Source organism: Pyrus communis, chromosome 3 (assembly GCF_963583255.1).
Source record: "Pyrus communis chromosome 3, drPyrComm1.1, whole genome shotgun sequence".
NCBI lineage: Eukaryota > Viridiplantae > Streptophyta > Magnoliopsida > Rosales > Rosaceae > Pyrus > Pyrus communis.
Genome location: NC_084805.1, coordinates 15,470,066 through 15,485,205, shown reverse-complemented (window position 1 = coordinate 15,485,205; position 15,140 = coordinate 15,470,066). Strand labels below are relative to the sequence as shown.

Genomic DNA, 15,140 nt, shown 5'->3' with positions numbered 1-15,140 from the left:
GCCAACCAGTTAGCCCAAAGCAACCAGCCAGCCCTGGGCCGGGCTAAAATTTTCATTATTCCTGTTGGTTATATTCGAAAAGAATGGTAGGCCAAAATTTCAAATACAACGGCTAATTACCATTGGATTCAAATTTTTTTTTTAAATTTAATTTGTAGTTTTTAAATATAAGTTGTAGTTTTTAAATTTAAGTTGATTTTAAATTTAAGTTGTTGTAGTTTTTAAATTTAAATAATAAATTATGTTTGGTCCTATGGTCCTTTGGTCCTCGGTTAGAGATGGAGACAAATATGATCATGTACTGTTTATTAAAATATTTATATCTTGAAGGATAAGAAGGCTAAAAGAATCCCTCTGACTAATTTTCGGTTGAAGATGACCTTATAAGATGCAACATACCTTTGTTGCTTCTTACTCGGCACCTAAGCTATAGCACGTGCAAGTGGCTGAAAGCTCTTATGCGGCGGTCAACAATGAGACCCATTAATCTCGTAAGTAAATAAACAAACAGAAAAACCAAAATCTACCACTCCCCATTTATAGCAATTGGAAGCCTGCTTCTATTCAAAACAAACCCAGAAAATAAATCCCAATAAGAATCACAAACCCGAGAAAAAAAAAAAAGAAGAAAAAAAATCTAAGAATCGAGGAAAATTCTCCGAATATAAATGCATAATATAGCATACCATGCTAGCTCGCGGATGACAGAACTTCCCTAGGAACCTGACGAATTTCGACAAATATCTTAGTCACTAAATGTAATTATTGAGTTTTCTCTTTGTATTATAGGTTTGTAATGGTAGAACGTGGCCTTGTTGTTACTGTGCGTGTCGGGGCTTACGTCTTTATATTTTTCGTATCTCTTTACGACATTAAGGCATTTTTTTTCCCTTCAGATTTGTGATTCAATATAATAGGATGAAAATCGAAGAAAATTAGAAGAAGGAAAGGTGTTCAGAAGGTGAGAAAGTGTCGACCAATTTTAAGAAGGTGGAAGCAAAAAATGGTCGTGAGACTTTTTTGGAGAATACCATATTTAGTTTAAAAAATAATCAGTGCATGTCAACCTGTGTTTAGTTTTAGAAACAATGTCCATGTTCAGTTTCAAAAATAATGTAGTTGTGTTTAGTTTTAAAAAATAGTATTCAATTTCAAAAATAATGTAATACAGTTTAGTTTCAGAAATAGTATATTATTGTTTGGTTTAAAAAATAATATGTTTTATGGAAGCACGAGTCAGTTTTTTTTTATTTTTTCTATTTCATTTTTTTATTATATTAAACTTTTATCTTTTTAATTAAATTTTATGTTTTTTCCATTAAAGCTTAAGTCTTTTTTATTAAATAAAATTATAGAATGATTTTTTGTTAAAATAAACTTAACTCAAGTCATTTTCATTAAATTTTATTTTTTTTTATCCAATCATTTTTAAGGGGTATATTTTACAAATATATCAATTTTATTAAGGGTAATATTAAGAAGATTAATTTTTTTTTAAATCAAATGATGTGGTTGTTGATGATTTGACTATTACTTAAACGTTGATTAAAGTAATTATTTCTAATTGATGACACATTATTTTATTTACAAATTTAATTTAAAATTTTAATCTTTCTAAATATTACTTTCTATTAAAGAAAATATATAAAACAAAAAAGGAAATGGCCCGTTGAAACGAGGATAGGTAATAAAAGAAAACATATAAAACAAAAAAGGGCAATAGCCCGTTGAAACGAGGGTAGGTTGTGGGACCACCATAAACGCCCGATCACATCCAAACACCGACCCCCCCCCAACTCAATTGCTCCTCATTGTCGGAAAATTTTTAGGTGTTCCGGGTACACCAAATTTTCCTGGTGTACCCACACTCATTAAAATTTGATTTTATTATTTTATTAAAAAAAAAGTGAGGTAGGGTCCACCATTATGAGTGAGGGTACACCAAATTTTTTTGGTGTACCCGGAACACCCAAAAATTTCTCCTCATTGTCGGTCTGTCAGAGGTCTCCCATCTGAGAGCTTCAGAAGAATGTGAGATTTTTAAATGTAATTGTTATACGAGGTGATATATTATGTATTTTTATATAAATAATAAGATATATTTGTTAAAAAATTAAGAACTTAATGTACAAAGAAACGTATTTTTCACATTCTAGTCGCAACTAAAAATTAGCCCAGAAGAAGGGAAAATTTTTAGGTGTTCCGGGTACACCAAAAAATTTTGGTGTACCCACACTCATTAAAATTTGATTTTATTATTTTATTGAAAAAAAAGTGAGGATAGGGTCCACCATTATGAGTGAGGGTACACCAAATTTTTTTGGTGTACCCGGAACACCCAAAAATTTCTCCAGAAGAAGCCAGGAAAAAATGGCCGCTTTCTCAATGATATCTACATTATTCCACGTCTATCTGCCAAGCAAGTTTGCTTTCCCCACCCGTTGCTCCTCCGCTTCACCGCCACCGTCCATTTCAACCCAATCGAGATCCAACAACTTCGATTTGAAAACCTATTGGACGACCCTGATCACCGCATCAATCAGAAGCTTCACGAAGCTATACCCATTCGGTATCCGAAGCAGATATATCAATCCATGCGTTACTCTATGCTGGCCGACGGCAACAAGCGAGCCTCACCTGTTGTGTGCGTCACCGCCTGTGAGCTCTTCGGCGGCAACCGCCTCGCCGCCTTCCCCACCGCATGTGCTCTCGAAATGGTTGTTTACAGAAACTAAATCAGTGAATGGTTGTTTACAGAAACTAATTACACTGATTCCATAGAACCCAATGAATATTCTTGCATCAAATGGATTTTTTGCTCAGAATCCGAATTGGGTTTTCGAATAAAGATGTGGAATCCTGCTTTAAATCGTGTTTATTTAACTCGGTTTTGGATAATTAGCCGCTAATTTGTTCAATTTTTTACTTGGGTTTTGTACTTTGTGATTGGAATATCCATAAAGTCGCTTGCTTTTCTTTGAATGACAATTGATAGGTACATGCGGCTTCGCTCAGGCACGATGATCTTCCATGCATGGATGACGATCCATCACGGCGACGCCAGCCCTCGAACTACACAATCTACGGAGACAACATGGCACTCTTCGCCAGCGATAGTCTGTTTCCATAGGGGTTTCAGCACATTGTGTCAAACACCCCTTCTGACCTCGTCCCGGAACCACGCCTCCTGCGTGTGATCACGGAGATTGCTCAGACCGTGTGGTCCACCAGAATGGCGGCCGGGCAGTTCCTGGACCTCGAAGGCGGGCCAAATGCGGTGGAATTGGCGCAGGAGAAGAAGTTTGGGGAGATGAGCCAGTGCTCTGCTGTTTGCCGATGATTGTTGGGTGGTGGTGAAGATGATGGGGTGGATAGACTGAGGAGGTATGGAATGAGAAATTTTTAATTATGACGGGCACGTGTTTTAATAAAAGTGATGAGAAATTTTATTTTTTGAGTTATTAATTTTTTATTCAGCACACATATTTCAACATTTGTATAATGACATGTGATGAACTACCCCGTTACTGGTACACTAAAAAATCACTCGTATGGGAGAGTTGTAGGGATATTGTATCGGGTGGTTGATGATATTCTCAAGGAGAAGATGAAGGGCGGGGTGTAAGAGAAAACACAGCCTTTATAATATACTTAGCCAAGAACACAAGAATTTACCAACTAAATCGCAACCAATGCATCAAATATGTTCTACATATGCAAATATTGAAGTAATATCTGCAACACATACCTGCAGATTGTTTGACGGAGTCTTTCCCATGTGTGTATGCCATTAGGTCATGAATAAGTTCAACTCACATTCCCAACAGTCTTCTGGACAGTTGCAACCCGCCGGAATGCCCTCTCAGATTCCGAAGCCCGAACTCTAAGCTTTAGATCACCTTGCTCCAATCTTTGTATAATTTCAGCAAGCTTTTCAACTCTGTCAGCCTGTCTAAATAAGTTATAGAATGCACGAGACTATTTGTCCCATCTATTTCTGAGATATGAAATTGATTTGAAAAGTTTTGTGTTTCTAAGTTTAACACAGACATGTTCATGGATGAAGAAGACATGGACAAATTTACACACAACATTCTCCTCTCTGCAAAACTCAATGCTCTCCAAGTTATAGGTAATTGGAACAATAAGAGCATATTATTTATGAGAGCAGGGGCTTGTGGTTTTTTATACTACAAAATCTGGATTACCCTATAATAATCCTACAAGGAATACTGTACGAGTTATATTCTTAAGCTTATCAACAGAGAGTTTCAATCCAAACCAAAGCCGAATTAACTCTCATAAACATATTAAGACTTCTTTATAGCAATCTGAGACAACAAGGAACCAAACCGTATGAATGACACCCATACTCTAACACGGGGATGATGCCGATGACGATGGGAAGAAGAAGGGGTTCAGCTACGTGAAAATGTATGGGTTGGAGAAGTCTATGGAGGTGGTGGAGCAGCTTAGGGCCAAAGCTAAGCAGGAGTTGGATGGGTTTGAGAAGTATGGGGATGGAGTGGTGCCACTCTATAGCTTTGTGGATTATGCTGGTTTTAGTGTCAGTTAATTATAGAATTAAAGCATAAGCTTTATATGGTTTGATGTTTAATTTGCAGAAAATTGTATTATCATTTTGGATTAATCTTGCATTAGCATGTCCTATTAATTTCACACAGCAATTACAAGAGTGTTAGAAGAAGATAGATTGGGTTGAGCTGAATTTCCAAGTTGTGGGAGGGGGTTGGTTTTTTTGGAATGTTCTAAAAGGCATCAAACACTAGTCCGGTGATGGGTAGAGGTCTAGCGTTGCCTAGGGGGCTTAGGTGGTTTTTTTTATTTTTTATTTTATTTTAATTTTAACTAAATTTATTATGTAACATATAAATAAATATCTACTTATACTTAAAATATTATATAATTATATTGGAATACATAAGTTGCAAAATAAAATGATATATAAATTATAAAATACTAAAACATATTGAAAACAGGGGGAAATAGGCAAATAATGAGTGTTCATTCAACTATTCAACAAGTTTCTTATAATTTATTAAAAAATAATGCAATATGAAAGTTATCTATTTCAATTTATATATAAGTGAGAATCGCGACCTAAGCGGTCTAGGTAGGTAAGGCGGGCGCTTAGGTAGACCTAGGCGTCATTTCTTATTTTTTTAATTATATGGAGATTAATTGCAGTGGCCAACCGCTTAATGCCAGAGATTTAAAAAAAAATGATTTTTTTAGATTGAGATTTTAGGATACAAACTTTTCACTTGGGAATTTTATTGCAAAAGTGGGTTAGTCTTGTTGGTCAAGTTAGTTGTGTGCCCGCCTACCTTCTGGTACTCAAATTTGAATTTGTTTTATAAATTATAATCTATTTCTTATAAGAACAAAAACACATTAAAAACATTAACTAACTAATGATCATATTAGTATTCACATCTTTTGCAAAGTGTAAAACTCATTCACATTGAGGATAGTTCTCATTTGTAATTTTTTGGTGCGGGACACTTTTTTTCTTCGACCAAGTTGAAATTTCTGACAAAGCTTTTTATCAAGATCATTTGTATGCATCATGTCCTCAATGTTCGGTTGGACGTTTTTAAACTCATCATCAATAAATATCATACTTTGTTTCAAAAAAAAAAAAAAAAAAAAAAAAAAAAAAAAAAAAAAAAAAAAAAAAGAACTCATTCGCTTTAAGCAAATTTACTATAATATAAAAATGCAACATGTTTTTAGAAAGGAAAATTTTATTTGAACCATTATAACTTCTTTCTACACCCAATTTACTCTCTATACCCATATTATTTTCAAGTAAAATACTAATATCTCTTTAAACCCAAGTTTACTACCTAATCTACCCTCACAAACTCAATTCAATATGTAAATTAATCTTTACACCCATTTAAAAAATAAAATTCCAATTGAATAATTTTTATTAAAGAACTAATATCTCATTAATCCCAAATTGCATAAGCATAAAGTCGTATGGCGTTCCTTCATTAATGTAATACAGTATTACGTCGCTATTGATGTAGTACAACATTATTTTGTGTAGAAATTAACATAATTTCTTAAGATGATGTACCCCATTGCTGGAGCTGTTGCGTACCTCACTATGGCTCCCATCGCTATTGTTGCTAGCTGATTTGTTTGTGTTCTGGTACCTGCTGCCTCCTAATGAACCAATTTTCAGTTATTCCATGATCTAAGGTAAGGGGTAGCAAACCCTTGTTTCTTTAGGTTAGCTCTAGATTTTCAACCATGGTGATGGAGTGGATTCGAGGAAACCAAATTAGCAGGGAGGCTTTGCCACCATTTACACAGCAAAACACAATAACTCATCTTTTCAACTTTCAATGCTGATGGTTGTGATTGAAACTTAAAAACTCATATTCTCAACTCTAAAAAAATTGAAATCAAACAAAAAAAAAAAAAAAATTGCATAAATCAATTCATACCTTAGTTGGAGGATTCAGAACTTCAAAATCACCATCCATTGATTAAAAAAAAAAAAAAAAAAAAAAAACTTGTTTATGTATAAGAGCTCTTAGGATTTTGGCTAAAATGAACGTAGGATAAACATTGCATGAAACTAAGGTTTAATTATTGGGTGTGGGTTTATTGATAAATTTTAGTTTAATTGTTAATCTTATCATGTATGCAATAGGGCAAGAAAGATAATTCACATTTAAAGATTAAGTTAAGTATAGAAAGAGGTTGTATGAGTTCAAATAAAATTTTCCTTTTAAAAAACATAAAGTAATACTGATATAATGCACAATAATTATGGAAAAATAAATATAATTACTTAATGTGATGAGAAAATGTGTCTTCTCAAGCTTACCTCTTCCAAATACATCAAAATTCACCATATTAGTAGCTAAGAGCATTTTCAATCTTGCTCTCTATTTTCAAGTCAAATTTTAACTAAAAATAATAAAAAATTATTTTAAAAGCTCCCTAAAAAATTCAAGTCCAATCACACTCTCAAAATTAGGGAGTCGTGTAATTGTGACCAATAGAAAGAATTTTTTATTTAATATTGTATTAAAATTATAATAATTAATATTAGGAGCTTGTTTCTCGTCCTCTAAATTCCGGAGCTCCTACAGGTTTGTTATCCTAGCAGCATAATTGGAATGTAATTGGAGATGAATTTTTCCAATTTCTCCTTATATTTTGGTTAGGAGCTAATTTAGAGAGATCGTCACCGATTCTTTAACGCTTGATAAAGGTTGCATATTAGCCATATCTAAATTGACTACATGAGTGAGTTCCCTTTCTTGCATCCATGTTCGAACTTCTTTGCCCGTAATTTAAATTAATTTAAGTAGAATATCGTGTATCAAAACTCTTATAAGAGAAAGAGTTTTGTAGCTCAATTAGTTAATACATTTTCTTTTGCGACTGATATCGTGAGTTCAAATCTCTCATCTTCTGATATCGCTTGTATAATTAACAAATAATTAACACTCCAATAAGGGCTTGGATTTTGGGCTTTGTATTTATTTTGGGCCAAGTAAAAACCAAAACCCAAATTCCAAATTACCTCGTGATTTGATCTAAAGTAATAATAGCGCCGTTCGATTGGCATCAAGATGCAGACTTTGCAGTTGCGGTGTCGTCAAACGGTAAACAACCAAAACAGTGATCTCATAAAATTGACGAAGAAGAAGACTCAGAAGAAGCAAAAATGGCGGGGGAGACGAGCGAAAGCAGCAGCTCAATCGGGAGCCTACCCTCGGCCCTACTGGCCACCATCATGACAAAGCTCGACGTCACCTCTTTCTGCTCCGTCGCATCCACCTCCACCGCCTTCAAAGCCTGCGCCTCCCACATCCTCTCCTTCATCCCCTCCTTTCACATCCTCGTAATTCCTCCAACTTTTCACTTCTGGGTTTCCTCAAAATTTGAAATTCGGTAACTTTTTGCAATTTTTTCTAAAATTTTTGGTACTTTTTTATTTGGGTTTTCAGGAAATCGCGCCTTCCATGGAGTTGCTGAGGCCCCTGCTACTCCCGAACCCGTGGCTGAAGAGCGTGAAGGTCAACTGCGGCCGGCTCGATGATTCCACCATTCAGGTTCTGCTTCAACCGTCACTAGAGGAGCTCTGTATGCTCAATTGCACGGATTTTAGCGGCAAATTGCTCTCGGAAATTGGAGGTCGGTGCAAGGATCTGAGGTTGGTTTGTTTTCGACTTCTGTTAAGATGTGCTGCTTATTAACTCAAAAGTATTGATTGCTGGTGATTTTTTGAATTATGGAATGTGAAAAGGGTGTTGTTGTTATTGGATTTTGGGGATTATGAAATTTCCCTTCAGGTCTCTGTGCTTGGGGTCAGTTGCCGAAAGGAGAGGGCGGGCTATTCATATTTCCGATTTAGAAGAGTTGCTCAGTGGTTGCACTCACTTAGAAGTAAGACGCAATTAAATGATAATTACATAACAAGCAAATGTTTAATGATAAGTATTTGAGGAAAGATGTTGCCTTTTGAATCTACAAAAGACGCCAACTTTATAACTGATGGGTTATTGAAAAGGATAATGCTAGGGAGACTAAATTTTTTAAACCAAATGATGTGGTTGTAGATGATTGGATGATTAATTAAGTGTCGATTAATGTGCTTGTTTATTATTGGTGACACATTATTTGGTTTAAAAAATTTGGTCTCCCTAGCATTATCCTATCAAAATGTTGAGTTTGTTAATCGGTTAGGTTCCTCCTCAGCCATCTGGCTGAATAATTAAGTGTTCGGTAGCAGTCTTATTTGCATCTTGACTCTTGACATTAGATGCTTAATATTTATGTTTACTTAATAAGCAAATGTTTAACAACAAGGATTTGAGTAAACATTTTGCCATTTGAATCTCTGTGGAAGATGCTAACTTCATAACTGATTGGTTGTTGCGAATGGCGAGTTTGTTAGTACGGATAGATTCCTCTTCAGTCATCTGACTGATGATTAACTGGTTGGTAGCAGTCTTGTTTGCATTTTGACATTAGATGCTTTAGTTCCATTAATTGCAATGTACCGATAAAGCACATTTGTGTTACTGCCGTACTGGTACATCATAATTGTTTAGGTTTATTCGTCTAATCTCTGTTTGATTATACTTGGTAGGCACTGATCTTGATGCTTGATGTATCATCAATTATGGTGGGACGTATTCAGCCTTGGCGTCAGATAAACTCACATCTCTCAAGATTGGCTACATTTCATCATTAATGGTGACTGAACTACTTTGCCCAAATTTTGAATCCCATCAGTCATCAAACCGTATTCAGCCTTCAATATTGCCAAACATTCACAAATTGTACCTTTCAGTTGACTATATAACTGATGCTATGTTTGGAACGATTTCTAAAGGTCTCCTGTCCCTCACCCATTTGGATCTTAGAGATGCACCCCTCATAGAACCAAGAGTTTCATTTGACCTTACAAACTCTGGCCTTCAACAGATTAATCAGCATGGGAAGTTGAAGCATCTCTCATTGGTTAGGAGGCAGGAGTATGTCATTACCTATTTTAGAAGAGTAAATGATCTTGGGCTCCTCTTATTAGCTGACAAGTGTAAAAACATGGAAAGCATATTTCTCAGTGGCTTCTGTCGTGTTACAGACACAGGTTTCAAAACGATCCTGCATTCTTGCTCCAAATTATATAAGCTTAGGGTGTCTCATGGGACTCAGTTAACCGATTTGGTTTTTCATGACATTTCTGCAACTTCCCTTTCTTTAACGCATGTTAGCTTGAGGCGATGCACTCTTTTAACCAACCATGCAGCGACTAGTTTGGCGTCTAACAAGGATGTGGAAGTTTTGGATTTGAGAGATTGCAGAAACCTCGGGGATGAATCCCTCCGAGCCATAAGCACTCTTCCAAAAGTAAAGACATTGTTGCTAGATGGCTCTGATATTAGTGATGTGGGATTATCATATTTGAGACCAGTGGTTATAAGTTCACTAATTTCATTGTCTGTTAGAGGATGCAAGAAACTTACGGATAAATGTATCTCTGCTCTATTTGATGGCTCTTCCAAGTTGGAGTTGCAAGAATTAGACTTGTCCAATCTTCCTTATCTCCGATAATGCAGTTTTATTACCGGCAAAGAGTAGGATTCCGCTACTTGAACTGCGCATGCGGCAATGTCCACTCATAGGTGACACTTCAGTAATGGCATTAGCATCTATGCAAGTTGACCAGGAGAGGTGGCATGGTAACTGCTTAAGGTTGTTGGATCTGTTTAATTGTGGTGGGATTACCCCGCTTTCGTTTCAGTGGTTGAAGAAACCATATTTTCCAAGGCTGAGATGGTTGGGAGTTACGAGTAGTGTAAATAGAGATATGGTAGATGCTTTGGCTCCAAGTAGACCGTTCTTGCATGTATCGTGCCATGGTGAGGAGCTGGGAGTTGAGCAAGGGGATACTGCCGATGATGTTTACGTGCATGACTTTGATGAGATGGACGAGCTTGAACAGTGGCTTGCAGAAGATGATTATGTTGATGAAGATATGGTGAACGCAGATGCAGTGGAGTGATCGGACACTTAGTTCCATCATGTTATTGTTTATAATGGTAGTTCTGTTGAAACTATAGAATGTATCATCGTTTTTCATGACGAACGATTTAGTACTCTAAACTCGATTAAGGGGAGTGGTGAGGATTTGAAGTTGAAACGCAGTGGGATGAAGAGGAATTCATCGGGACAATACACCATTTCCAAAATGTATCATGGTTTATTGATTAGTGTTTTACTAGGTGCTGTATGATCTACACCAAAGTTTAAACTTTAGAGCTTGTTTGATAATTATTTTTATTTTTGTTTTACAATTGTGCTTTATATATGAAGAAAGCATACGAAGGAAATGAGGGATGAAGAAAGATGGTTCGAGGGAGGGAGGGAAACAATAAAGAAGAATGAACGAAGACATAATCTTGAAAGTGAAATAATGTAAACTATTTATATTTTTCATTATTTGTACCGATACGTTTCTTTTATACCTCTCCCACAATCCTTCTTGCACTCTTCTATATTTTTTCTCCCAGGTGTAGTTTTGTCTCTTAACACAAAAATTAAAACTAAAGGTAAAAATAAAATAGTTATCAAATGACCCGATAATTTTTGTGGCATATAAAACCAAGAAACATGAGTGTAACATGTTCTCCTACTAGTAGTAAAGTAGATTCTTTAATTTACGAAAAAAGTGAGTGTACATTTTGTGTGGGAAAATGTTGTGCAAAAGGTACATCGGACAAGAGTTGTGCAGACATTTCAAACTTTTCGGATCCCTTTTCTTCCCTTCTCAGTAACAAGTCTCACTGCCTGCAAATTCTTCTAACTGATTGTGTTTTGAGCTACATAAATGCATGGGAATAACACTTGTGAATCTTAGGGTTTTTCTTTGAGATACTTTGATCTTTTCCAGGGGTTTTTTTTTTTTCTTTTTTCCTACCATGAGCTTGTGCTAGTAGAGGCAAACTAGTTGCCACCGAGCTGGTGGATTTGAGAGCATGATAGGCCCAAGCAGAAGCAAAAGAATGCATAAAAGTCTTGAAATCATCCACAATCAAACACAGAGACCTAAGAATCTGAGATGATACTCCAAAGCTGTAAGAACATCATTATTGATGAAAAATTCAAACATTTTCACACTAAGGGGGAGGAGTGAGCTTAGCCTCACAATGGACTAGCACTAATGTGGTTCAAATTCACTTTTGACAAGAATCAAACCTAATTAAGACCTCTCACTTACAAGTGAAGAACAATACAATTAGACCGTAGTACTAAGTGACAATATTTCTTGATTAAACACATAAGAAATTTTGCACACAATTATTGTATATAACAAACAGGACGACACTCTTTGATACGTATTTTAGCATCAAATAAAATACATTACACATGCCCAAAATAATATATCAAATCATGCAAGGGTAAGTTGGTAATTTGGTCATCATAAAATATAATATATAGTGTCACCGGCTTCGACAAAAAAATTGGACCAAATTGCCCCTCAGCCAAAAAAAATTCAAAACTTGCCCAAAATAATATATCAAATCATGCAAGGGTAAGTTGGTAATTTGGTCATCATAAAATATAATATAAATATAAATGGGAAGAGAGAAAAGAATAAAAAATGAAAGGGAAGAAAGAAAAAAAAAAAAAAAAAAACAAATGATAAAGTTGATGGTGCCCACGTGATGGGGAAGAAAAATATAATAAAAAATAAGAAAAATCATGAATGTTGTGTTTAAAACATCTTAAGAGGTGCGTAGCACCAGTGATAAAAAAAAGAAAATAACGAAATAAAAAAATATTGAAGCAATTCATGCACATAAATACATTTAATATGTCTAAGTCACGCGTAGCGCATTGCGATTCAAAAAATGCCTTGTGCACCGGTTGTTTATTAAATATTATTTCTCAAATTTTAAACACTTAAGAGGTGCGTAGTACTAGTTATAAAAAGTCTCATGCACATGCATAATAATGTGATTCAATTAATTATCAAATGATTTTTTTTTTTGTTTAACAAACAACGTTATCTATCGGAATGAAGTGGTTTTAGCCTCACAATGGGCTAACAATCAGTTTTTTATTAGATATTATTTTTTCTAATCTTAATGTAAATTCAATAAAATGTAGATGAAAATTGAAAGACCGCTTTTATTAATATGGATTCAGCTGCTTTGATTAGTTAAAAACCGCTTTTATTAAATGTATTTATTATTCATTTCTATCTACATTAATAAATATATTTAAAATATAAAAATCCCGCGTAGCATGACGTGATTCAAAAAATGTTTTTTACACACGCTCACGCACATGCATGGAGGCTAGTAAGGATAAATCAATCATCACCGATGGAAGCGTTTGCTACCAAGAGGAAATATGTCCTCATTCAATGAACAATCAAAAAGTTGTCTAGGTTCATTGAATGTGCCAGCCCTTTTAATTTAGTTCTGCAACAATATAATAAGAATATAATTTGTCACAGAATTAGTATATGTTCTCTGAGTCTTTGTTATGTTTAATCTAGCTTCTCTTTTGTTTCCAAATGTTTTCCAATACTTGGAGAATATAAATGTATTATCTTTGGGAGCTTACATAATAAAAGATTATATCATGGAGCAAGTGGTGAATTGTTCTGATTTTTTTCAACCTATTGCGTTTTAGGTTCAAACGCTTCATTATTTTCATGGTGTAGTTCAGAATAGTAATAATAATTTTATTAATATATGTATAGATAAATATAAGTACTTACCTTACTAGAATATTTGATGAGGAGTACTCTAAAACATCTGATGAAATACCATACCTAAAAATGGGACAGTTGAGATGGACATGTAAAGAGGAATAGAAATGTTGAAAAATAAATCGAAACACAAACCAAACTGACCCATGCCAAACAATTCAATTTTTATGATTTTGAAAACTGTTTCCGTTTGAAACTAAACATCAACATGGAAAAACAGTTCGGTTTTAGTTTTGAACATCTAAAATCGTACAAAAACGAACCGCAGAGCCAAAATTAAATTAGTATATAAGGCATTTGATGTTTGTATGAACTTTAGTTTTAGTATGGTAGACTTAGCTTTTCCAATTGGGTTGTACTAAACTAATACCATAAGGCATTTTGATGTTAAACTCTATTTCAAGCTGAATTTTAGCATTGTGATCATGAAATTTTTTTATTGTGTTGTATTAATGGCATAAAACATTTAGTTTCCAAATGGTTTTAAACTAAAACCAAACTTGTTTGAAACCGAACTGAACCGCAACCAAATAGTTTGGTTCCATTTTGGTCAAAGCTTCAAAACCATGAGAGATTTTTTGGTGTGATCGGAACACGGGGTGGTATATCACGTGTCATTATACAAATGGTGGGATATGTATATTAAAAACTTAATAACTTAAAAAATATAATTTTTCACCACTTGTATAAAAACATGTGGTATATCACCTGTGTTCTGGTCACAAGTAAAAGTTTCTTCAAAACCACACTGAACCGCACCGTCAAAACAATCGGTTTCAGTTTTGATTTCATTCAAAATCGACCAAAACCAAATCGTGCCTATCCCTACCCGATAAACGATAGATTGAATATACTATCTGAATTCTCCCGAATACCAATTTTAGCGCACAGTGCATACTAGAAGAACCCTAGAAATGCACTCATACTTTGAATACGAGTCAAGATGTCTCAGTGAGGTACAATGGTTGTTTTGATCATATCTTTTAACTTGTTAGCTAGGTTAACGCTGGACAGCTCCTTCAAGGACATTTTGGAACCACTAACCAACCCCTTTTTATTTTTTTGTTCTTGATTTATTCAACCCTTTTGTATGGAGAAAACAATCCACCAAGAAAAAGAGAGAAATGGTTAAAGAGAAATAGTAACTTTTTGTTGTTGTTGGAGTAACAATAATATTATTAACGAGAGAACATTGGTAAAATGTCAAAAACTGCGTATCATTGACACCACATTCTATCACTTTATTTTCTTATTATGACACTATTGTTACTCTAGCAATAGCAATGAAGAGTTACTATGATTTTGTGATTATTGCTCGCTTTTCCTGTAGTACTCTCTTAGTTACTCGCTCAACACTTTAATGGTTTCCTTCGATGCTCGACTCCAGTAAAAATTCGAATGTCGGATAGCACGGGTGCTTCGATTGTCAATGTATGTGTTGATGTACAAAATTGAATTGATCTTGGATCAACGTAAATCTGACCATAAATCACACAAACGCACAAGAACACGAAGATATATTGTGGTTCACATAAAGTTGGGGCTACTTCCACACTGGTGTCGATTTGGTTTCACTATGTCAATGAAGGTTACAATGTACATAGAGGCCATAGAGGCTAAGGTTTGCTCTCTTGCCATATTTGTCATCCCTTGCCCCCCTTAAAGTGAGGGTGAAGAGTCCCTTTTATAGAATAAGGGGTTTCCTTCTATATACATCATAGGCTAAGTCGTGAGCCTCAAATACGAAGACCCAATATTTTGGACAAAAGTATGTACCGTGAAGTAGTAGTTTATCTCACTCGAGGTTTTGTATTTAATGTGGTAATGTAGGTGCTTCGAGTGGTAATGTTACTAATGTACT

At 34.9% G+C, this 15,140-nt stretch overlaps 2 pseudogenes; both read left to right on the top strand.

Moving 5' to 3' along the window:
* Nucleotides 1–2,370: 2,370 nt before the first annotated feature.
* Nucleotides 2,371–4,576, top strand: LOC137727438 (heterodimeric geranylgeranyl pyrophosphate synthase small subunit, chloroplastic-like; annotated as a pseudogene).
* A 3,063-nt stretch (nt 4,577–7,639) lies between these two features.
* Nucleotides 7,640–10,914, top strand: LOC137729673 (F-box/LRR-repeat protein 10-like; annotated as a pseudogene).
* Nucleotides 10,915–15,140: the final 4,226 nt, after the last annotated feature.